Source organism: Canis lupus, chromosome 5, assembly GCF_003254725.2.
Source record: "Canis lupus dingo isolate Sandy chromosome 5, ASM325472v2, whole genome shotgun sequence".
NCBI classification, from domain to species: Eukaryota; Metazoa; Chordata; class Mammalia; order Carnivora; family Canidae; genus Canis; species Canis lupus.
In genome coordinates this window covers 37,330,842-37,356,829 of record NC_064247.1, presented here as the reverse complement: position 1 = coordinate 37,356,829, position 25,988 = coordinate 37,330,842, and the positions used below count along the sequence as shown (strand labels likewise).

At 39.1% G+C, this 25,988-nt stretch overlaps 2 long non-coding RNA genes across 29 annotated transcripts in view; one reads left to right on the top strand and one right to left on the bottom strand.

The window, feature by feature from the left end:
* The window catches only part of LOC112647334 (uncharacterized), an 88,543-nt gene extending 76,754 nt beyond the window's left edge, over window positions 1-11,789 (bottom strand). For 4 of the 18 annotated variants that reach the window (XR_003128259.3, XR_003128260.3, XR_003128264.3 and 1 more), the window contains exons 1-2: window positions 10,624-10,941; window positions 3,651-3,831 (exon numbers count right to left, since the gene is read on the bottom strand). This is a non-coding gene — a long non-coding RNA (uncharacterized LOC112647334). Of the gene's footprint in view, window positions 1-3,622; window positions 3,832-10,623; window positions 11,287-11,506 lie in introns of those variants that run through there. The other 14 variants (XR_007410779.1, XR_007410776.1, XR_003128257.3 and 11 more) reach the window with 9 other exon arrangements.
* LOC112647333 (uncharacterized) lies at window positions 10,776-25,988 on the top strand. 11 transcript variants are annotated; one of them, XR_007410786.1, is made up of 5 exons: window positions 10,776-11,529; window positions 13,785-13,908; window positions 14,740-14,853; window positions 24,235-24,677; window positions 25,603-25,988. It is a non-coding gene; the product is annotated as an uncharacterized LOC112647333 (long non-coding RNA). The 11 variants fall into 11 exon arrangements; XR_004815995.2 differs by having other exon boundaries at window positions 13,781-13,908; XR_003128242.3 differs by having other exon boundaries at window positions 10,777-11,529; window positions 13,836-13,908.

The window sequence follows — 25,988 nt, the reverse complement described above, 5'->3', positions numbered from 1 at the left end:
TAGATCATGTACGCTCCTACTTCTTCCCCAGTGAGCTTCCTCTGAAAATTGATAGGGCCAGTTGCAGGAAGTTCGGCACATCCAGAGGGCAAAGTTAGAACTCCTCTGAAAGCCAGCTCCATTCTTCAGAAGGAAGAACGTGATCCATCCATCCAACGTGGATCCATCCATCCATCCAGCCTGTGAATTATTCTCCAAGGCCATTCCATTCTTACACATCTACCACCAAGTACCGTATTTCACGTCTTTTGTTCCTTTTATATATCAAATTGTGACAAATGCAAGTGGAAACTTTCCAGGAAAAATAAGTTTATCTGCACAAAACCCTACGGTACCCCATGGCAATTTATTATTTTTCAATTAAATCTACTGCTAGTTGGCAGTTGCCCTAGTTTAATTTTCTGCTGTTTGTTTACTGAACAGGGAAACACATAATACAAAGCATAATAAAAGTCAGATTGAGTTAATTAAATGTGGAACCAGGAAACTCTAACTCTGCCTTTTGAACAGTTTTCTCATTAGATCTCTTTGAAAAATATCATTTTTAGCTGAAATTTATTTTGACATTTGCAATACATTATTTATTCGGGTCACATTTTCTTTTCTACAGCCCCAGGAAGGGATTTGACATCGGTTCACACTAGTTTTGCTGGGGAGATGAAGGGGCCTGACAGGTAGTGTTGGAACACCCAAACATTTAGATCAACTTGGGATTCTTCTATGGGCAAACAGATATGGTGTTGCCATCTTTCAGCAGGGTTGTGGTGGGTATAATGACCAGGACACATCGTGGAGGCTCAGAAAATAGACTCTGTAATTAAATTGCTTCATTTCAAGACATCTTGAGAAACTCTTTGATACCAGTCTTGTGATCACTCTCTCTTCAAAAAGCTTAGGAACTTATGATGGAAAGTTGAATAAACTTCAGTTCATCTTATGGGATTTAACCACATATAGTCAGTTAGAGTACATATTATTTTCCAGGCTCATGATTGATTTTAACATGTGCTAGAGTTATTTAGAAGTATAATTTTCAAGGAGAGCCTTCTGGGAAGCTCTAAGAAATTCGATTATAATATATAGCAATCTCATTCAAAGACAAAGGAAAAGAAAAACGTTTTTAACTATTATTTTATCAATGATGATAGATTTTAGTTCTAGAGCCATAAAACTACGCTTCCCCAAGTATTACACATTTTGCACAAAGTGAAAGAGGCACTACTGCTTGATTTGGAATCAAAATTATACTTTTTGTCCAACTATCGACATTATTAATGTATTAGAATAGTATTTGGAAATTCCTTGTTTACTATTTATTATCCATATTACCTGTATCAATTTTTAAAGTTTTGTTATTCCAAAATAATAAATGTTTATTATAGAAAAGCATGCAAAAACTGGAAAAGTACTACTTAAGAAAACTGCGTTTATACTTAATCTCCTGGACCCATGAAGGAAATTACTATTTGGCTTTTACTGTGATATCTGACAATAATTTTATATATTCATACATAAAAACTCATTTTAGTTATACCTATACTAGATTTAATTTATATGAATTTAGTTATAACTGTAATCAATTTTTTAAATCTCAAAGTTAATATTTTTAAAAAGATTTTATTTATTGATCATGAAAGACACAGAGAGAGACAGGCAGAGACACAGGCAGAAGGAGAAGCAGGTTCCATGCAGGGAACCTGTTGTGGGACTGGATCCCAGGACTCCAGGATCACAACTTGAGCCAAAGGCAGATGTTCAAACTTTGAGCCACCCAGGCATCCCCAAAGTTAATATTTTTATACAATCCATCTCTTCTCTGCATCATGCCCCCTCCTTCAACCAAGATCCAGCTTCAATTTCACAATTTTCATCAGAAATAATCAATGATGGGGATGCTGGGGTGGCTCAGTGGTTGAACGTCTGCCTTCAGCTCAGGGTGTGACCCCAGGGTCCTGGGATGGAGTCCCACTTCGGGCTCCCCACAGGGAGCTTGCTTCTCCCTCTGCCTGTGTCTCTGCCTCTGTCTCTGTGTCTCTCATGAATAAATACATAAAATCTTTAAAAAAATAAAGAACCAATGATGTTAATTTTATGTATACATTTCTATCTGTATTTCTCTGAGGTAAATACCAACATGTAGATTTGCTAGGTATAGAAACAATCAACAAAACAAGAACACTTAGCTATATTTAGGCATCGCAAAAAAACTGAGAAGTCACAGGAAGAGAAGAACTGGGATTTCCCATCTTAACCATGAAGTGTATCCATTTATTATTTTGAAAACAAGCTTTAAGTTGCTGAGAAAGTTTTTATTGTTGCATTTATACTTACTATTCCTTTTGGAGCTACGATTACTTTTCACATTAAACACAGTTTTATGATTTTGTAATTAATTAAAATGACCAAATCTTAAAACTATTTTTTTTTACATTTTATTTTTAAATAATCTCTACACTCAACATGGAGCTTGAACTCACAACCCTGAGGTCAAGAGTCACATTATAGGAAATCTCTGTTCTATCATTTAGCTGACCATTAAGTTAATTAAGCCAGACTTCAAAGGTCACACATGACAAAAAATGGAGATTGTACAGAATCACTTCAGAAAAGTCATTAAACAAACAAAAAATAACAAACATCAGAAAAACAGTCACAGCAGCAAACCTTGAGGGTAGAGGTAGGGAGAATATAATTTCCAAAGATATTACAATATATTACATAAACTGTTGTTTTCAGCAAAAAAATTAGGGATATGGAAAGGAATAAGACAGTGTGACCCATAACCAGGGAAAATGGAGTCAATAGAAGCTGTCCTAAGAAAACACAGATATTGGCCTAACTAGGCAAAGACTCTAAATCAGCAATTGTAAATGTGTTAAAAGAACTAAAGGAGACCATATCAAAGTATCTACATGGAAAGAGATCAATGTCTCACCAAATAGAGAATATTAATAAAGATATAGAAATTATTTTGGGGAGGTGCCTGGCTGGCTCAGCTGGTTAAGTGCCTGTCTCTTGATTTCAACTCAAGTTGTGATCTCAGGGTCATGAGATTGAGCCCCATGCTAGGCTCTGTGCTGGGCATGGAGCTGCCTAAGATTCTCTCTCTCCCTCTTTCTCTCTCCCAAGATTCTCTCTCCCTCTCCCTGCCCCACCCCCCACTTGCACTTTCTGTCTCTCTCTTAAGAAAAAAAAGGAATTATTATTTTTTCAATAATCAAATATAAATTCTAGAGTTGAAAAGTTTCATAGCTGAAATGTGCTACTTTCCTATTGTGTTTATATAATTCATTACCACAAAGTTGGTAGCTTAAGAACAACAAAGATTTGTTACTTATAGTTGTTCTTGAGGTCAGAAATCTGAAATGGATTTCACTAGGCTAAAATCAAGGCATCAGCAGGGTTGTATTCCTTTCTGGAGACTCTAAGGACTATTTTCTGGCCTTTCTAGGGGCTACTCACATTCCTTCACTCATAGCCCTTTCTCATCTTTGAAGCCAACAGATCAAGTGTCTCTCATGATGATATTTCTCTGTTTTTCACTGTTCTGCCTCTTTTTCCCCATTTCAAGACTCTTGTTGTTTAGGATTACACTAGGCACATGAGATAATTCATGAGAATCTTATTTTGAGGTCAGTTTATTAGCATACTTGATTCTATCTGCAATCTTAATTCCTCCTTGCAATATAACAATGTATTCGCAGATTGTGGAGTAGGATATGGTCATCTTCGGGGACCGTTATTTTGCTTATCACAGGATCAACAGTGGATATGAGTAATCAGAAGAACGTATCAGCAAACTTGAAGACACATCAATTGAGATTATCCAGTCTGAGGAACAGAAAAAAAAAAAAAAAAAGAATGAAGAGAACTAAACACAACCTCAAAGACTTGTGGGACATGATTGAGTGGACCAATATACTCATAATAGGAGCCCAGGAAGGAAAGGGGAGAAAGAAAGGGCATAAGTCATATTATCCTTTTATTATTTGAAGAAGTAATAGTACAAAAGTTCCTAAATTTGATGGTAAAATTCTCATCTTTTTTTCTCCTTGGGTGCCAGGAAGTCAAAAAAATGTAGAGTACAAGGCTAGATTAGATAAATAAGTCAATAAACAAATAAATAAATAGTATTTGTTGACCAAGAAAATTGCTAATTAAAAACTGTTATTTAGGAACACCTGGGAGGCTCAGTGGTTGAGCATCTGTCTTTGGCTCAGGTTGTGATCCTGGGGTCCTGGGATTGAGTCCCACATTGGGCTCCCCGCAGGGAGCCTGCTTCTTCCTCTGCCTGTGTCTCTGCCTCTCTCTTTCTGTCTCTCATGAATAAATAAATAAAATATATTTCTTTAAATGGCACTTTATGCAGAAACTTTGATTTCTGGTGCTATATATCCTTCTGAAGGAAAGGAAAATACATTCTGACCCTCTGTTCCCCCATTTTAGTGTTTCTACCTTGTACACCATTTCATCAGAAACCTGAATCTGTACAAGTTTTGCAATTTTCTTCTCAATTATTTCCTATCCTATTTTACCCATGATATGAATATGTGTTGTATATGTTGGCATGTGGAGCCTCTTGACTTTTTTTATTTTTGTCATGTATTTCCCCCCCCCACTTAGAATTTGGATTCATTTTTTAAAAAGATTTTATTTATTTATTCATGAGAGACACACAGAGAGAGGCAGAGACACAGGCAGAGGGAGAAGCAGGCTTCCTGCAGACAGTCGGCTGTAAAATTCGATCCCAGGACCCTGAGATCATGCTCTGAGGCAAAGGCAGAGTCACCAGGTGCCCCTGGATTCACTCTTTACCTGCCAACCAGCACAAGTGAGTACAGCCTCTAGAGATCATCAGTGAGGTAGCTACAAAGGTTTTGCATGATTATAGTTTAGAGGTCCTTTCACTAACTAAAGAAGTTCTTGCGCCACCTGTGGCTCAGTTGGTTGGGCATCTGCCTTTGGCTCACATTGTGATCTCAGGGTCCTGGGATCGAGCCCCTAGTTGGAGTTGGGCTCCCTGCTCAGTGGGCAGCCTGCTCCTCCCTTTCCCTCTGCCCCTCCCCCTGCTCATGTGCACTCTTTCTCACAAATAAATAAAATCTGTATTTTAAAAAAAAAGGAGAAGTTCTTAGTGCAATGAATTTGTCACAAGGTCACTGGTCTTAAGTAGAATTCCAGCCCTCATATGGTAGAAAGTATTTCAGTCATTTTGCTCCTGGCAGAAAATGGGTGATCAACACAGTCCCTTTGTTTTAAGACTTAAGTTCAGGTGGTGGAAGTCAAGCTGTTGAGTCAGAAATGGAAATAAGGAACTCTGGGATAAAGAAAGCTTGAGAGATTTGTCCAGTAAACACTCTGGTGGAGAGCTGAGTGGTCCACAAAGCTGACAAGTTGGGGATAGAAAACACTTTCCTTGGGCAGTAATGAAATCTGAAACAGAATTATTCTCCAGAACACACTGGTGATTATGACTCTACTCATTTGGATTGTAAGAAAGAACATGTCTTTTTTTTTTTTTTTTACTGGATTGTCTCAACATAACCCCTTATGAATTTATAAAGAGCTAAAAAAATAAAATAAAATATTATTTAATAGATGACTGTCCTTGTAAGACTATGACTGGTTTTAGCGGAAAGTCTCAAGGCTGCGGAAACGGCCATTTAAAAAGAAAAAAAGTCCCACTTGCAGGTTTTACTGACTCATCTAATTCCAGATGACATGAACAGTCATAGTGTTGTTGATTCTGTAAAGCTTCATGTGCTTTCATTGCCATCTGCCCTATAAAGCATGTGCCCTACTGCTATTCACGGATAAGGACATTTTCAACTTGGAGATTAACTTCTTTAGAAGTATTCCATTGATAGTTTGCTTTTCCATAGACAAATTTTCTGAAATAAATTAACTTGGACATGACACTAGCTAATTGGAAAAAAAATTAATTTTCTTTTGAGAACTGTGATTAATTTACGAGCCTGACACACTGTACTTGTCTAATTCACTGTAACTTCTGCTGTTTCTTTTGACTCTCATAATGTCACAGATCAACCATTGGAAATACCTTTACTTTGGTCTCTGTTGCCTTTTTAACATCATCTTTGAACTTAAGAACCTCTGCTCCCAAGCAACAGGATATTCAAGTTATGAAATTATCACTACTCTAAGAATGCCTAGGGTTTTTTTGTAATTGGTTTTCTTGTTTGATTTTGTCGGCTTTTTGCTTTGTTTTGTTTTTAGTGGAGAACTGTACGGGGGGCCAAAATTTAGGGACCAGATACAGGTATCATTGTTTGACATGAATACGTGTCCTTGAGTTCTAAAATTCATATTTCTATTCTGTACATCCTTTTCAGGATCTGCACAAGCACCTTACTGCCTCCAGATTTATGTTTAACCCATATCAGAGCTCACCATAGCCCAGGAAGATTGTTGTAATTCCTGTTTCCAGTAGGAAGGCACTGAGGTAATTTTGGCACCAGCAAGAATTGGAGGGAAACTTGTGATAGTGTATTCTCAGAGCGTTGGACTGGAGAACGAGGTAGTACATACAAGACCAGACAGTGACGTTTTATTAACATGGACAAATGTTAATATAATTATAAAATGTTAACATGACAATAAACATAGTCACTTTCCAGTGACTCCAGTTTAACATCCTGGTGAAGCCACCTGGAAATGATTCTTCAAAACTGCTGGGAAGACTTTTTGTAGGTTCGTCAAAAAAATGACCCACACATATGAAGTAGAGATGCTAGAGCTGCCTTAATATGGTATTATGGAAGATATCAGAAGGGGCAGGGAAGTGGGAATGTTAGAGCAAATTCATCATATGAGATCAGAAAATCCACCAGCTGATGCTACCCTCGGGGGGAAGGGAGCCTCTGTGGACACTTCCATCTCCAGACAATGAAAGCGGTGTCTGTCCTTTGTAGGTGAGAGCCAACAACATATCTGGCCCTCTTTGTGTCAGCAGGGGTGACAGGTGTCTATAATGGCAGCACCAGGCAATGATGCTTAGTTATCAGAGACAAAATAGATATTATTAATAAAATGGGTAGAAATGGAAGAGAATCAATAAGAGGGATTATCTCTGCCAATTGCAGAAAGATCATAATGTTCCAAGGGACAAGATATATAGACTGCCAATTGGAGAGTTACTGAAATTATAAAAAGAAAAAGAAAATAAATGAGGGGCATTGAAATTAAGTATGACATTAGCTGCAATGGAAAATCACCATCCCTTACCCTATTTGATCACAAACCTGAAATTATTCATCAAAGTAAATACCAGCCTCCTGAGGGAAGAACTCTACAGCATTACCACAAGCAGAGCCCATCAACCCTCCCCAATACTTTTCCTAAATAAACTGCAGCCATTCACCAGGTAATTGTACATTGGGGAAATGGGGATACCAAACTTTTAAAAGCATAGTTGGACAAGGATTCTTAACTGACACTAACATCCAGGATCCCTAAGTGTCAATATGGGCATCCAGTTAAAGTATGTTCCAACACCTAAGAAAGCCGGGTATAAAGGAATGCTGCAAGGAGTCCAGAGTGGTTTTCTAATTCCTAAGTGCATAATTGGAATGGAGATACTTAACAACTAGCAAACTCTCACATGGGTTCTCTAGGTTATGCAATGAGAGTCATCAATGATAAGAGAACTAGTACAAGACCCAGAAATTACCCATTCCGCAGTACCCCAGCCAAGTTTGTAAATTAGACAAATCCTGCATACTACCAACATCAAAGACATCGAAAGAGGCAGGGCTGGTGGTCTCGCCCCATTCTCTTTTAATTAAGCTGTCTAGTCTCAGCAAACACCAGATGAATCATGGTGGATGAAAGTGAACTTCTGTAAGCCTAAAATCAGCCCCAGTTTGAGCTGCCATGTCAGATGAGAGACCTTTACTAGAACAGAACAACACAGTTTCTGGCATTTGGCATGTGGTTATCAACCTGGTGAATGTGTTCTTTTCCAAATCTATCAGTAAAGAAGAATCACAAGCGATTTGCTTCTATGTGAGAAAGACAGCAGTAAGTACATGTTCACCCTCTTGCTCAGGGCTATGTTTATTCTCTTACTCTCTGCCATAATATAATTTCAGATACCTTGACTGTCTTGACATTCTACAGAACAGCAAATTGATCCATCATATTGATATTATACTAATCAGATATGATGAGCAGAAGTGGCAAGGACCCTGCCTGGACCCTCAGAGGGATCCAATGCTTTGGGGCATGTGGATAGATTTCTTCTAAGGTAAAGGACAAGTTATTGGAACCACTAAAAAAGTGAAAAAGAATGGAAGGAAATGAAGTTGGGGAAGCCAAATCATATAATTATAAACCAGTGTGGGGAGATTAGAGTGGACTCTAAGTACAATGGGGGAGCCCTGGAAAGTTTTGATCAAGAAAGAAATAGGATCCAATTTCTTTAGCAAGCTCATCTTAATCGCTGAATGGATTATGAGAGGGACAAGAGAGGAGGAAAGCCAACTGGAAGCCACTGCTATCATCTGAGTGAAATAATGGTGCCCTTGACAAGGAGAGCAGCAGGAGAGATAAAGAGAAGTCACAGATTTGGCATATATTTTGGAAGTAGAATTTATGGGATCTGTTGAGATCTTGGATATGGTTATTGAGAGAAAGACACCATCAAAGAAGTTGTATTGTGATAAATCCTACCACAAGAACTTGTACATAAGCACAGAAATGTCTCAGTATTAAAAATCACCAGGTGCTAATGTAACCTCTTGGTGATTTGGTTTCTTAGCCTATAAAATAAGAATACTAATAACACCTATGTTGTAGAATTGTTGTGAGACCATATAATGTTTGTCCTTTTCTGATTGACTTATTTCACTCGGCATAAAAACATTATATATGGTCTCATTCATTTGAGGAATATAAAAATTAGTGAAAGGGAATAAAGGGAAAGGAGAGAAAATGAGTGAAAGTATCAGTGAGGGTGACAAAACATGAGAGACACCTAACTCTGGGAAATGAACAAGGGATAGTGGAAGGGGAGGTGGGCGGGGGGTTGGGGTGACTGGGTGATGGGCACTGAGGGGGGCACTTGGCGGGATGAGCACTGGGTGTTATGCTATATGTTGGCAAACTGAACTCCAATTAAAAAAAATAAAAAAGGAATTGTTGTGAGAAATTGAACTCCAATTAAAAAAAATAAAAAAGAATTGTGAGGATTAAAAACTTCATACCTCTAAAACACCAGAACAGAGCTGATACATAAAAAAAAAAAAGAATGCTATTTAAGCATTTAACAGCTCCTCCTCCTCCTCCTCCTCTTCCTTCTCCTCCTCCTCCTCGTCTTCTCATCTGTGATTATAACTCCTTTCTCTTTCCAAGTATTTTCATTTCTCTACTTTTGTCTTCAGTCATAGGGGTTTATTTCATTGCTTTATTGTCTCAAGTAAGATTTTGATTTTATTTATTTTTTTCTTCTGTTAACTTTTCCCCTTTACTGTGGTGACTGTTGGACTGCAAGAAATTCTTCTCACTAACAAAACATTATTTTGGCTTCTGGATTCTCAAATAATAGCTCTCCTCTGGGCCCAAGGGCATCTGGTTTGATTCAAAGTCAAGTATCATCGTCTCTCAGGTGGGAATGCTAGATTGGAGTGTGAGAATGACTTGTCATGGATTATGTCTCCCTTCTGATAGAAATTTCACAGCTGACCTAACTGCTCCAGAAAACAAGACAAAACAAAACAAAAAAACAAAGAGTTTGCATCTTAAAATCCATAACACACTGAGAGTTGATAGTTTTAAAGCTCTCTGAGGAGAAGTCCAATGGTGCATCAGCGAAATGAATCAGTGAGTCCAATCCCATTAGTTCTAGGAAACTAGGAAGTATTTTACAATTGGTTCTCTGTGCCTAGCACTCATGACAGCGGGACTTGGTAAGACTGTCCATGGACCATGTCTTGCTGAGCTGGCGTACCAAGATGATCATCCTCCCCAAGGAACCAAGATTTTAACCAGATTTCAGATGAGCTCCAAATGACAGAATGTTTATCCATTACAACCCTGATCTGTGAATAGAATCTGCTCTTCTGGGATCCCTGGGTGGCGCAGCAGTTTGGCGCCTGCCTTTGGCCCAGGGCGCGATCCCGGAGACCCGGGATCGAATCCCACATCGGGCTCCCGGTGCATGGAGCCTGCTTCTCCCTCTGCCTGTCTCTCTCTCTCTCTCTCTCTCTGTGACTATCATTAAAAAAAAAAAAGAATCTGCTCTTCTACGGTACTATTGGAATTCATGTTTATTTCCATGGATTAGTTAGCAACCAGCTCCCTTAGCAATATAATATTATTTTATTATTTTTTTAAGATTTTATTTATTTATTTATTTATTTATTTATTTATTTATTTATTTATGGGGGAGAGAGAGCAAGGGCAGGGGATGAGGGAGAAGGAGAGAGAATATTTCAAGCAGACTCTGCATGGAGCACAGAGCCTGATACAGGGCTTAATGCCACAACCCTGAGATCTCAACCTGAGCCAAAATTAACCATTGGACACCTAACCAACTGAGCCACCCAGATGTCCCAAAACAATGTTATTATAACAATTCTGTATTGGTAGATTATTTCTACTTACTCATCTTGGTAGATTTGATACTGGTCTTATTCCTCCTATCCTGCTCTTTTCAAACAGCACATTTGGTACTCTGTCATAAACAAGGGGAAGAATCATAAACAAAGCTCTCAAGTGAGGGTTCTATATACAAATGGAACCTGCTTCTCAGAACTCAAGGAAGATAAAACTTCCAGAGGCTCACACAAGAATTCCTCCAGGCCACAGTGGAGGTACAGACTAGGACCAAGGACAACATCAGAAGGAAGTTTTCTGAAAAAGGAGGGGAAGTACCCCATTGATGTCGAGAGTGCTTCATGGCACTGGGGATCTTGAATACACTTGAGAGCCAAGGGATGTTTTAGAATTCCTGAAAGTCCTACCAGTTAGCAACCATGGGCACTGTCCCAGCTCACATCATGTTGCCACAACAAACAAAGGAAGGAAACTATTTGTCATTGAGGTGATACCCCACAGCCGGTTCCAGCTGTAGCTTGATCTCAGCTCCCCACACACAGATGAAACTCTAATCTGGCACCGTAAAGCTAGCATAAATCTGAACTTCCTTATTGTCTCTATCTGTGCCTTCAATATTTGAAGAGAAACTTAGGCACGTTTTTGAACAAATCCCTCCGGATTCTGAATACAAGATAAATATAAACCTCCCACTAGTAGGATGAGTGAAAAAAAAAAAAAAAAAAAACAAAAAAAAAAACAACCCACATCAAGAGTATGACAAAATAAGAAAGCTTTGTAAAGGAGCTAATTCTCAGTGTGACATCAGCTTCCATCTGAGCACAAAGCTCCAAGCAGACTTTGGGCCATTTCAAGACTGAAGTACAAATCTGACCAGATGAAACTCACCAGGGCAGATCTAAGATCCCACCTTTGGATCTAAGGGACTTACTTTACAAATGCAGGACTGTTCAGGTGTGTTTCAGAAGCAGTACATAAGAGGAAATTCTTGTGAGTTTTAGCTGACACAAGTTCAAAGTGTTTCAAACACCTGATGAGATCATTTTTTTAAAAGATGTTATTTATTCATGAGAGACACAGAGAGGCAGAGACACAGGCAGAGGGAGAAGCAAGCTCCCTGTGGGGAGCCCGATGCAGGACTCGATCCCCTGGGATCAATACCGGAGTGGAAGGCAGAAGCTCAACCACTGAGCCACGCAGGTATCCCCTGATGAGATCATTTTTAAGCATTTAGTACAAGCTTATCCTGGATAGAGAGTAGAATGGAGGCAACAGTATCACTCTGTACTGACCTCATAATTGCTGGGAACCACCCCTCAGAGCAGATTTAGGCAAATTGGAGCACAATAAAGGATTGCTGGCCAGGATGGTAAGAAACAGAATAATATTTGAAAGAGGTATGATGTCAAGACACTGTGGAACTCGGTGTTTGGTTTAGCCTGGAGAGAATAAGAAACCTATCTTCAACAATTTAAAGGGTTTCCCTGTGGAAGGAGGATCATACTTATTTTGTATGGTTTGATGTGAAAAACAAAGTAAAAAAAAAGAGAGAGAGAGAGAGAGAGAGAGAGATCAGCCCATGAAAAAAGAGAACTTTCCATTATAGCTATTCAAGATAAAGGTTAGGATTTTTATGTTCTGTATTACTGGAAGAACTTAAGAATAGACTGGATAAGTATTTGCTCAAATAGTGCTTGGAGCTGAACTTAATGGCCATTGAGGCTATTCTATTTTTATTACTATATGAGTCTTGATTATAAGCTCTTTTAGGGCAAGTGCTATATTATGTGTCTTTGTATTCTAAAGAACCTTTCCCAGGGCAAGTATATAACACAGTAGGCTGACATATATGACTAGATTTTTTTTTTTTGAATCACTGAAGGTACTGAAAATTTGCCAAGTTCTAAACAATTATTTCCTTTTTTAAAAAAGATTTATTTATTTATTCGTGAGAGACACAGACTCTTAGAGAGAGGCAGAGACATAGGCAGAGGGAGAAGCAGGCTCCTCACAGGGAGCCTGATGCAGGACTTGATCCCAAATCCTGGGATCACGACCTGAGCCAAAGGCAGGAGCTCAACCGCTGAGCCACCCAGGCATCCCATAAACAGTTATTTCCAGAAAACAAAAATAACAAGACAAAAAACCCAAAACACACAGAAACTCCTAAAGGAAATAGAATTACACCACTTGTCAATCAAGTCAACAAAACCTCAACTAATCATCAGACAACATCATAACCTTAAAATATAAACATCATGATGGGACAAGTAGAAAAAACTCTGTTACATTTTACTATATAAGAGAGAAACTTATAAATCATTATAGTTTTATAGTTTCCTTTTATTTTTTAAAATAAATTTGTAGGATTTATTCTTGTGAAATAACTTTATTAAAGGGCCTGACAGAACCAAGAATATAATTTTGATATTTTTAATATTTTCAAAACAAAATATATCCCTTTTTTTACAATATTTTACTATAAGCTCAAACTGTAATCTTCAACCTAAGAAGTAGTGACTTTGCTCATTTCCCTGAGTTCCTATTTGTTATCATAGAATTGCTCAAGGAGATTAGCCTAATGGCAATAATTATCATTAAGACTTGTGTATATTTATAATGAAAACCAAATATTTAAAATTTTATTTTTCTAGAAAAATATGCAGAGAATAACTTCTATAGCAAGAAAAAAATTTTAAGTAGACTTAGGAATAACGATTCAAATGTTATTATGCTTTCTTTTGCCTCAATCTGGGAAAGAGGAGAAAGTAATGTTGCAGAGTCACAAACCAGAAACAAAGAGCCTAAATTTGCTTTGTTTTGTGGTCATCAAAATACCCACAGTATTATTAAATATTTGAATGTTTGAATGTTCAGCCTCAGAAAATCAGGAGACTTCACATTTTAAAATCTGCATTTCTACTTCACTTATAAAAATCAAAATGTCTAGCCACACTGGGACCCCATTGCCTTATGGCAGCAATAAGCAGCAATTAAATTGTCCCCTTTTCAGAAAGGACATGCTTTTGCCAGTTTGCCAAACACTCTATGACCTTTTGCTGCATTACACCTGGCCTGTCTCACTCATGAGCATACTTGCTGACTTGGCCCTGCAATCATTAAATTTCTGACCAAGAGCCCAACTACACACATTTATGCATGTAGGAAGCATTTTAGTGACCACTACCTCCCATTATTCCACTAGCCAGTTCTGTACAAACCCTTCCCTGTGGAGTCTAGAGGGTATATATGCTTTCTAGAATGAAGGTGATTCTCAAGACCCAACCATGAAAGTCCACCACAAGGACAGAAGAGACCATGTACTCCATATCGGTAAGCAAGGCACTTGACCATTTGCCTAAATGAAAGGTTTTAAGTTGACCCTTAGGGTGCAGAAATAAATGCTGTCCTTAGGAACACAGGGAGAAATTGTCCCACCTTACAATCTTTATCTATATGATAACTGCAGGCATTGGATGGGGGAAAGAAGGGTAAAAGGGAGGGACGCCTGGGTGGCTCAGCAGTTGGGTTGAATGTCGGCTCAAGGCATGATCCCAGGATGCGGGATTGAGTCCCACATCGGACTCCTTGCAGGGAATCTGCTTCTGCCTCTGCCTGTGTTTCTCTCTCTCTCTCTCTCTCTCTCTCTCTCAAATACATAAATAAAATCTTAAGAAGAAGAAGAAGAAGAAGAAGAAGAAGAAGAAGAAGAAGAAGAAGAAGAAGGGTAAGAGGGAGATCCTTAATGACTGTGGCTTTGCAGTGGCGAAGTTTGGGTTAACCATGAGGTTTATCAATGCCCTGTAGTCAAGTCTGACAAGACTATACCTGAGGTTAAAAAAAGAGAGTTGATTACTCCTTTCACAAGGGAGAACATACACCATGGAAAATTGTGTGTGTGTGTGTGTGTGTGTGTGTGTGTGTGTGGTGGGGTGTATATCAGTAAGAGAATGTTAGAAAGAAACCCATTGTAGGAATAGAGTTTTGGTTGGGGTTATTTAGGGAATGGTCTAAAGAAGCAAGGCTCCGCTGTAGCTTGGATGCTGTCAGGGAGTAGGGCAATTTTATGATTAGGTATTTTGTAACTGCCACAGTGACCTCATTTTTTATCCAAGACAAAATTAGGAATTGGCACTATCTTGTTTCATTTTATCATTGTCTCAGGGTAATCCTGCCTGAGGTTGGTGTTCTGCGGAATTATGTGCCCCAGGAAAAAGAAGTGGGCTGGCTGTGGGCATCAGACAGGCTGGTAATAGTACTGCGGTCCAGCTGTGAATGGTAGGTCAGTCTTAACAGTACTTTACAGTATCCAAAATGCAGTTATAGATATTAATCAGCTTCATGGTAATACAAACAAAAGATATTTTCACATGGATGCCTCTCATATGGTACTCGGTAACATGCAGGAGGGACTAAAACTGACCTCCCTGTCTCTAAACCTTAACTGCAGGAAAGGAATGGACAGGACAAGGGCGTTCTCCTAAGGTATTGCTAGAACCATACTCAGAAAGAGCGTGCATCTTCATGGGGTTACATCCTCAAGAAACGTGTCTTTTACCTCCCTATGTTTCACAGCAAGTGACCAGCAATCCACCCCAGAATCAATGTTACTGGGAAGAACAGAAACTATTTTCCAGAGAAGAGGAAAAACTTCCATCACACAGACAAGGACAGACACAGAGAACCATTGCAGTGTTTGGTTTCACTGACCAGCTGACACAGACTGCTCTCAGCTCTAAGGACTGTTTGTCCACTGATGGGGAGTGTCTGTTGGGGACCGGAAGTGGGGTGGGGAGGATGAGTAGTAGGAGACCAACCTCTTGCCTACAAAATATGAACAACAGTCAGAAGGGGATTGCACTACTTTATAACTAAATTTTTTAGAAGTCAGTTTAATTAGTAGAAATTATTAGTAATTGTTGGATTCCAGTTGGCATATGGTGCTTCAGGATATTCGAGTACTTCAGTCAAATGAAGATTACCCCAGGCCACCTGTGGACATTGGGGGATGCTGGCTGTCACAGGGTGCCTGGTGCTGGCCTCTACCACGTGTTCTGATCCCACTCTTGGTATCCACTTGCAAGTCTCTCTCCCCGTCTGGTTTCTTATTTATGCCACCCCATTGGTAAACCCACCATTCAGCCTTAGACCAAAAGCCTGTCTTGCCATTTCTTCTTCTGAAGCCTATTTCCTTCTGAAATTTACTCATACTCTGGAAAGCATTCCTATCATTGAACATATTAGCTCACTCCTTGCCTAGGATTAGCTTGGGAGGCATGAGAACCCTTGAGTAGGTGGAAGACCCGGATGAGGAAGAGAGGAAAGAGGCCACAGTAGAGTAAGTCAGTTACCATTTTTATCAACTTTTCAATTTTGATTACGGTGGCTCTGATGCCCACACCCAATAATTACTGAGGACAAGTGGCTTTCCTGAATTTATTTTGAAAGCTATATTTGTTTTCAATAGTGAAAGTAACTATGTGTATCTTAGCCTCTTACAAAGATGTGAAAAAGATTTTTAAAAATGGGAATTATGAATACCATGTAAATCCTCTGAAGGGCCCAGGGTTTAGCTCCCAGAGAAATCTAAGATTTCTTTTTCATATCATGATGTTTTAAAAGTCTAATCAAAATCAAGTTCCCTGAACGAGGGGACAATCAATCTCATCCAGCTGCTATTTGCTTTGCTCAGTCTGGGCCACACTCAAGAACCCATTTCCTTAAGCCATCAAGTTCACCCCCAGCTTCTGCAGAAACAATTCTCTTTCCCTTCCCCCAGCATCCCCTGCCTTCCCAGGGAAATGAAGCCCTTTTTGATCTACAGCCCTAGAAGACCTAGAAGTGTTTTCCATTCCACATTGTGCCAAAATGTTGCTAGCAGGCCCTCTATTAATCAGCTGATAATCACCTCTCAATACTGTTCTTAACCGTCCACTTAATATGCTTCCTTCTGTTCTAAAATTAATTTTCTTATGAGATTTCTAAACTAGCAGTTAGAGCATTGTAATCTGAGATTATATTTAAACGGGTTTGTTTCTCCATCCTATGATACTTCTTATAATTGATCTGGGATTAGGATTGAGTAAATGTTACAGTTTATTAGGAGAGCCTAAGGAGCACTGTGGGAGCAGAGGAAGCTGGCAGACAGTGTAGAAATGCCTTGACTCTCTTATTTCCCCTGATACTTCTGTATTTCAGGATTTTAAGATTTCATCTTTTAGCTCCATACACTTGGAAGCTTATTATAGCTAAGGTGAGGCATGTTGAAAGAAAATGAATTTAGGAACACCAGGAAGAAAACATCCCATTTATGGTGTATTATTTGAAATCACATGATGTCTATTCCATAATTAAGCAATTCCTACTTGTAAAAATGGACACGCTGACCACATTTTTTGAAAGCAACTTGTGCAAAGCACAAAGCCTTCTAGTTTTGGCTATGTTGAATCAAAGTTCCCACCAAAGTAACCGCAGAAGCACCACAGTTAGTGGGTTGGGTTTTTTTTTCTTTTCTTTTCTTTTTTCAGAGAATCCCAGCATGAAATCTTCTTCATCTTTTCCATGATTAGTCTTCCATAATGTTCAGTCTTATCCTCCACTAGAAGCTTCCATCTTTTTCCATAAACATCTTTTCTTGTGTTTTCAAACACAATGGCACATCTCTTGTAGAAGAGTGTGGGAAGGTGTAGCAGGAAAGGTTTGGGAACTTAGTGCTAGGATCTTCCAAACTTAGCCCTTAGTGTATTCTATCTCTATATTTCCTACCCATCAAGGAAGGGACTCTTGGAATGTTTGTAACTTTTCTGAGTCTCAGGAGCAGCGTTATGAGGGTGAAATGCATCTGGTATGGAGCATAGCTACCCACCAACTTTGGATGCTCATCTCAATGTGTTACAGTAGAGATGAATGAATAAACTACATGTCCTTTTAAGCCTTTTAAGATACTGAGATGAGTTGGATAAACCTCCTCAGGTCAAAGATTATCTAAAGGTGTGTGGTAGGTGCCAGGGTGGGGACTTCTAGTGCTCCTTCATATCCCTTCCTTTCAAACACCTGTGTGAACTATACTTCCCTGCTTCTTTCAGTAAATCGTGATCATGGAACATTCTGGCCAACATAACGTGACCATATCACTTTCATGCTAAAATATTCATTTGCCAATGTGAGATTCCCCAGCTCTCTCTGTCCTGACTATGGGAACCAAGAGGGTTGTATGTTTTAGACTGTCCAGCTGCAAGATGGTTGACATCCTGTCAACCCCCAGGGACCAAGGGACAAAACCCCTTCTACCCATAGCGGACATTCAACAAAAGTGAAAATTAGAATTTATTGCATGAAGCCACTCAAATCTTGGATTTGCTGTTGCTGCAGCTCATTACCAGACTATATTGACTAAAACAGATGCCCAAGACTTCACTTATTTGGAGAGTTGGGTATAATCAGGTACAATACTGCACAATTATTTCTGTTAGCAAATACACTAAAAAATCAATTTCTGGATACAGATGGCAGATTAAATGCATGTACATTCCTTCCCTCCAAAAACCCCATTTAAAGGCCCAAACAGGGAGGTTTCATAAAATAAACACAAAGATAGAGCAGAGGGGTCAAAAGCAACAAAATTTATTTAAATCTAAAAGCAGATGGATAGATAGTAAGAGACTTATTATTTAAGAAACCTGGATCTAAAAGGCAGTGATAGAAAAAACAGATTATATCACAGAACCCTTAAAAGTCTCAGTGAGTATGCATACCAGCTCTTTTCTAAAGTAGAGTTAGAGAGGAGGGGCTAAAATAAGAAGGCTTGTTTGAAAGCATTTTAGAAATGAGTTTCTAATCCATGTAACTGGGCAAACGAAGATTGAGTACAAAGAGGAAACCCTGTAGCCTCCCAGAAAGGAAAGATGAATGAAAAGTTCCACAAAAAAATGTATTAGGAATCCCAGGGGCCTCAGATGTCTTACAATTGAAAACTAAAGGAAAAGCGTGTGATAGGCTCTTATTCCTATTCTTAAAACTATGTACTTAGCTAAATTATCAGTCAAGGGTCAGGCAAAAAATATAAACAGTTTCAGCAATTGACGGTCTAAAGAAAAATTTACTTCTCATTCACCTAAGGAAAACCACTGGAGGACATGCTCCACCAAAACAAGAGAGTAAACCCAGAAAGAAGTCATGGGATCAAAGAAAAGTAAGGAAAAAATCCCACTTAAGATGGTGAAGATCTGAGAACCTAGGATAAGCTTGGCAGAGGAAAACCATTCCACACTGCAATAAATCTTGTAGAAATTTCTTCAGAAAAGTAAAGTGTTATGGGGGCACCAGAGTGGCTCAGTCAGCTAAGCATCAGACTCTTGGTTTCAGCTTAGGTCATGATCTCAGGGAGTGAGTTGATCCTCATGTCGCACTTGGCACTCAGTGGGGAGTCTGCTTGAGATTCTCTCTTTCCCTCTCCCTCCACCCCTCATCCTGCTCATGCTCTCTCCCTCTCTTTCAAATAAAGAAATAAATCTTTTTAAAAAATTAAAGTGTTAGGATGACTAAAGTGAATGGATATATTAAGAAGAGATTTGGATGACTACTGGAGAGTTTGGGTTTTAAATTGAGCCAACAAATGAACAAAAAGATTGATTCCTGGAAACGTAAAAAGTTGGGCAGGAATGGAAGAGTCACCAGAGTTCAGCCCTCAGTAGCTTTCATGTTATTATAACAATATAAGCAATAAAGCTAAAACAGAAATTATGAAATGGAAAGAATGAAGGGAAAGAGAAGGATGGGTTTCTAAGGATGGGGCTCATGGGGTGAAAAACAGTTACAGCCTCATCTCACCCCCAGCAGGAAGTCAAAAGATAATATGTAAAGCTGAAAAATCAAGAAGCAGGAAGACCAACACATTATTTAGAGATATGCAAGAAACCACCACAGGAATCAACTGAACAAGGTGATAGTGACTTTTTGGGGGAAGGGAGAATAGACCAAAAGGGAGCTGACAATTTGCATATCAACTCCTTAGGACTATTTGCCTCTTCACATGTTTGGCTGTGTCTCTACAACAAAATACCAAAAATTCCCTCAAAAAACAAAACAAAACAAAACAAAACAAAAAAAAAGAGGGAAACATGATTGAATGTGTATTTTTATAAATAATGTAGTTTTTTCCATTATATTTTCAAAAGTTTAGATGAACAAAAAGAAGGAAATGACATGAAGAAAAATCTTTTTTAAAGAAAGATTTTATTTGTATTCATGACAGACATGGAAAGAGAGAGATAGAGACATAGGCAGAGGGAGAAGCAGGCTCCATGCAGGAAGCCTGATGTGGGTCTCAATCCCAGAACTCTGGGAACACACCCTGAGCCAAAGGCAGACGCTCAACAGCTGAGCCACCCAGGTGTCCCATGAAGAAAAATCTTTAATTATGTTTTCTAAGCCCCGTGAGCATATTTAAATATTTTAGACACAAAGATATAGTGTTGCTTCCCTGGAAAAGTTAAGAGACATGGCAAATGTATGGAGTAATTAAGAAAGCATAAAGCAGCAGTTCCACAAAATTAAAAGGCAGGTACTGGAGAAGTATAAAAATCACAACATTATAAAAGAAAATCTATCTGTTCTATTTTTTTTAATTTTTATTTATTTATGATAGTCACAGAGAGAGAGAGAGAAACAGAGACATAGGCAGAAGGAGAAGCAGGCTCCATGCACCGGGAGCCTGACGTGGGATTCGATCCCGGATCTCCAGAATCACGCCCCGGGCCAAAGGCAGGCGCTAAACCGCTGCGCCACCCAGGGATCCCTCTATCTGTTCTATTAAAGGAGGATATGCGCTCAATCCCAGGACCCAGGGATCATGACCTGAACCAAAGACAGACACTCAACCACTGAGCCACCCAGGCATCCCTATTCAATATTCCTTCAAATATTTTTTATGCTTCCAGTTGAAACGTGAAGGTATCCTCTGCTGTCCCCCTCAGGGACCATCTTTTTGTCTATTCCATGTGTACCTATAGTTGCTTTTCTTTCTAATGGTTCACTTTCCTTCAGTGTCCACTTGTCCATTTATTATTCTGAATGAAGGATTGGAGTGGATCAATGTTGATCACTCAGCGATTGCCTTTCTCAGCAATTGTGGAGGATCTCTTTCCTATCTCAGGACTGTGTCCTGATTGGAACCACATTCTAGTCCAGTTTGGGTGGATGGGTGAGGATGTTCTACCAATGGACTTCTTTACAAGCTGTGCAGAGAGCACACAAACAGGTGAAGGTCTCATCTCAAAAATATCAGAGCAAGCCAAGCAAGATATTTCTCTGGAAGCAGGGAGTTTTAGGGCATTCCATTGGCCTGCACAACTGCTTTGGAAAGGAGTAATAATAGGAATTATTTTTTCCTTTCTGGGAGACAGAGCCTCCATGTTATTTATAGAGTTCATCTCATCTGTTACATCCTAAGAGAAAATCCCATAGCCAGCCCTCTGTGTACCAGAGCTGAGGACCAGTCCAGCTGGGCTGGCAACCCTTCAATTAATTATGCTGCTAATTGCCACACAGGCTGCTCATTCATTTAACATCATTCAACAAATATTTCCAGCTCTTGTTGATGATGATCTTGGCATTTTTCCAGGGCTCTGTGGGGAAGACTGGTACTCCCTTCTTCAGTGACCCATTCCAGATGTCTCTATTTGTTTGTGATTTTCTTGGCTCTATTTTCCATTAAACCAGTCTACTTTATAATTTTGTAAAATTCCTTAAAATTTCTGCTGATCAAAACTTCTCTGTTTTCTGGGACTGCTAAGGATTTAATTTCATCCTTTCACTCCTTTGGTCATTTTCCTGGGACTTAAACAAGAACTGGTGGGAGGTGTATGTTGCTTAGTCTGCCATCTTGGTATAGAAGCCATGTTCCCAACTTTGATTCAATTCTTAATTTGCTAGAGTTCTCCAAGTACATTTGCAAGAAGCATATGTTGGTTGCTGTGTTTTCTGCATCCTTACATTTCCAAGAATTTTTAGCACCCTCTGACATAAATAACAGCTGGGTATAAAATTCTGGTCTCACAATCTTTCCACTTCAAAATCTGTAAGTGTTGTCCCACAGTTGTCTGATATTTGCAGTCACCATCTGGCAACACATGGCTTTTCAGCTTCCACTTCAGTTGTTGATTTCCTTCTGCTTATATATTTATTGCATTTTTCCACTAAACAGGACATTAAAAAATATATATGTCCAGAATCTACCTCGATGTGGTTCTCGTTTTACTTCACCATGTCTCATGCCTCTTATCACATCTCCTATCCTTTCCCAATACACATGGTGCAACCCTTTGTCCATTATCTCCTCTTTTCCACATATTGTTTTTTGCTTTTTCTTAAATCTCTTGCCTCTCATCCAAGAAAGTTTTACTCTGCCAGTTGAAGTACCTCTTCAATGAGAAAAGAATTCGTGTAAATCCTTTATCACGTCACTGTCATGCCATATTTGAAACCTAGTCTTCCCTTTCAAATAGCATTCCAAATATATGTGGAGTACAGGGGCAAGATTCTCCACATGGCATCTTCATTGTCATCCTTGACTCTGCTTTCATCCTGATAGTTACATGTAGTTAAAGTCACGTTTGCCTCTTAAAAATTTCTCACCTTTAACCTACTTCTCTCCATTCCCAGGGCCACTAAAGATTATCTTTTGCTCCCTAAATTCCCATGATAGCCTCCTAATTGGTCTCCTACAATTAGTCTTGCTCTTGCACTGCTCATTCTTCATGTTATCACTGGAGAGCCCCTTTGAAAATACACATGTAATCATTACTAAAAGTCCTTATCTTTATGTTACATCCTCCATGTTAACACAACTGTTAAAGTGAGTCCTAGAGATGACAAGATCATGATCATTTGTAACATAACCTCTGTGTTTTCCTTTAACCTCATGAATTCATTTTTTATTTGATTTTCCAGGCTTACAGGAATTTTTTTGGATGTTTGTGTCACTTTTTCAGCTTTGAGACTTTCTCTAGGCTATTACTTCTGCCTGGACTATAGCCCTTTTGCCCACTAAGATTTTTTTAATTCACTTAGGTAATGCCTGCATATTCTTCAAAGCTGCTAAAATATCATGTCTTCTGGAAAATCACTCTTGATCCCCTAAGCCAATTAAAATGCCCCTCTAATAAGCTTGTCATTTATCTCCCAGAACTTTCCATGCCTTGTGCTGCTGATTGTGATTTGTCTGTCTTATGAGGTAGACTCAATTTTATTAGAAGAGGTACCACCCTTCCACCCTTGTTCAGGGCTACTATATAAGAGTGCTTGATAATTTTCATCCAATGAATAACTTTATTAAATAAATCTTTCCTGGGACATGCTGAACCCTTTAAAATATAACCCTTACTCATTTTAAGGACTTTCTTTTCTCTCATTTTGGTGATTTCTTCTTCTTGAGCTGCCCTAATTTTTTTTTTTTTTTACTTTTGTTATTCTTAATACATAAACCATGTCTCCTTTCTTTCTTTTTTTTTTTTTTTTTCATTCATCTAGGGTCAGGATGCTTTTCCTCTGAGTTCTGAGAGACTTTCTTCAACTTCCTTCTACTTGAGTGACTCAGTGTTTGGTGGCAGCCTCTCTTCAGTTCACTTCTTTCATGGCATTTTAAAATTTAACCAGCCTGCTTTTTGTCTGTAAACAATCTGCCTGACTTCAGATCTGTACCTTTTTATGACTGCCTACTCTAGCTGCAAAGATGCCTCGTCCTCTCAAACTTGGTCAGCATACCAATTAGAGATTTCCTGACGCCTGTATTCTATCTCCTGTAGGAATTTCATTTCATGGGCCATGTTGGCTGGATTTTTCAGATTGTTTCTCTTCTTTGGCAGAATCTTTTCTTTGAGTTTTCTTCTCTCTCTCTCTCTTTCTCTTTCTTTTTAGGTTTCTATTTTAATTCCAGTTAATTAACATACAGTGTTATATGCTTACCCTTACAAAGGTGAGCATACCTGAAATGGGCTTAGTTTGATCTGCTTTAACTGTAATACCTATAAATCTTTCAGACTCAGGATAAGAAAGAGTGAAAGGTCTAGTTTTACTTTGCTGACACTGGGGTCCGCTCCTCTGGAAAGCATGGAAAACAAGTGGGAATGAAGCCTCTGTGTCTCAGGTTGCACTTCCTGGCTGGTTGTAGAGTCAGAAAAAAGCTGGACCAGTGCCTGCCTTCATTACTGGTACAACCTCTGCTGGGGTAGGTCAAGGACAAATGCCACAGCTGGTTTCTCTGCCCCATGTGATTTCTGGTGCTTTGAGTTCCTGTCAAAGGTAGGAACAAAACTCATCTTTCCCCAACGCCAACCTGTCCGAATTAAGGAGCATCTGCTACTTCTAGAAACATGGGTTCCTTTTGGGGGGGTCCCTTCAAGCACTGAAGCCCATTAGCCAATAAATTCTCTTCTTCCATCTGGGCTGTAAAAGAGCCTTAAGATTTCTGACACATTGATGGGCAACTATCAGTAATTTCTTAGACTGCTACAGATTGTTCTCGATTCATTCCTGGTTACATACATGCGAATATGAAGACAGCCATCTTTACCCAAATATTCTTTACAGCATCGCACTGTAATAGCATTGATTTCGTTTGTGGTGTGCCACAAATTCTGTTTCTATTCTTCATCCACATAGAAAAATCTGACCGGCCTCGGATACCTTTACACTATGGCTCCCCCTTCTGGTCCTGCGATGAGCAACAAGTCCATTTTGTACTTCGGAAAAGCTCTACCCTGGAATACTGATCAAGCTTGAGTAAAGCGGAGTTCTCAGCCAGAGCAGACACCTCTCTATTAACTGGGTAATTCAAATTCCTGAGAAGCTTTCCGAGTTTCTTAGGAGACTGCCAGCGGGGAATTTGAGAGCAATCTGCACATCAAGGACACTCTTCAGTTCCGAGCCCATGAATGTGAAGGTCCTGGCTTCATCTGGACCTTTCCAACAGTCAACAGAGAAACACAAACTCTATGCACCAAGAGGGGAAGTGGAAAACACAATATTTGCTGCCCACCTGTAACCATGCTGCCCTCAGAGACTTGGGGAACTTTATCTTCTTAACAAGATAAAGATGGGAAAATGTAATACTCTTAGTGAATTCTTACTGATTCCATCTTTCCTTAGTTATCCTTAATGGTTTAAAAAATACAGCCTGATTATGATTTGATCGAATCCAGAATTACGGAATTTTAACCAATAAGAAGCATCTATACTCTTCCTGACTTTAAAAAACTGATGCAAAATAGAGGAATGAATTGGTTTTTCTCCTTCCAGCTTACGGTGCTCTCAATATACATGTGTTTTGTGTTTGGAAGTCTGACTTTATTTCCTCGTCACCTCAGGCTACAGATTCAAGTCAAATAATAGTTATGTGTATGCGCATGCGTGCGTGTGTGCCTGTGTGTGTGAATATAGGTGCCTTTTTAAATAGTCATTTCTACATATGCATATGAATGGGTTTCCATTTGAAATTACTGTCAAAATGTCATTAGAACACACTTTTGGAATTCTTAATGAACTAAAATAATGTTTTCCTTGTGCTTAAATAGAGACTTCGCTTACTAAAATCACTTTGTTAAGGATAACATGGCTGGAGGTTCCCATTATGTGCACAATTGCTATTTTTTATGCACTAACTCTCTCATTCTCTCCGACTCTTTTCTTATTCCACTTGAGACTCATTCTGCAGCTTCTGCCTACTTCAGGGCTCACTGATGTGGGTTTGCTGAAGAGAGAAGAGATACATTTTTACATGACTTGAAAATGCTTGACATTTAAAGAAAAAAGCTCTATCACTTCAAAAATTTGTTAAAAGCAAGTTATTTTCAGAAACCTAAGCTGCAGAGAGATGACATTTGCCCCTGGTTCTTACCTTAGACTCAGAGGTAACAGAGTGGTTACCCAAGGAATCATACCTTCTACTGTTTTCAGAACTTTTTTGTAAAAGTAGTCACAGGAGCCATCAGGGATGTTATTAATTGACCTACTATTTATTCTACATTTCAGGAGACAATGAAACAGTAATTTTTTTTGAGGATCCCCCATCCCCAATCCCAGTGCATCATTTGGCTAAGGGAAGACTGGACTTGGGCCAGTTGGAGTAACCAATGTCTCCTCCCTAGCAATTGGGATCCGGATTTTTAATGACTGAAGTTGGCCGAATCAGTAAGTCTCTGGACTTTCATGAAAGTGATCAGAGAGAAACGACCAGAGAGGGAGATTCCCCTGTGGCTGGATTGAACCTGAGAGACAGCCACCTTGTCACCCACCTGGAATCTGAGAATAAGAAAGAAAAGGATAGGACAACTGTATCACCTGAGCCATTGGATTCATCTCAATGTAAAGTCTTGAGCAACTCAGTTACATAAAAAATAATAATAAAATAAATAAAT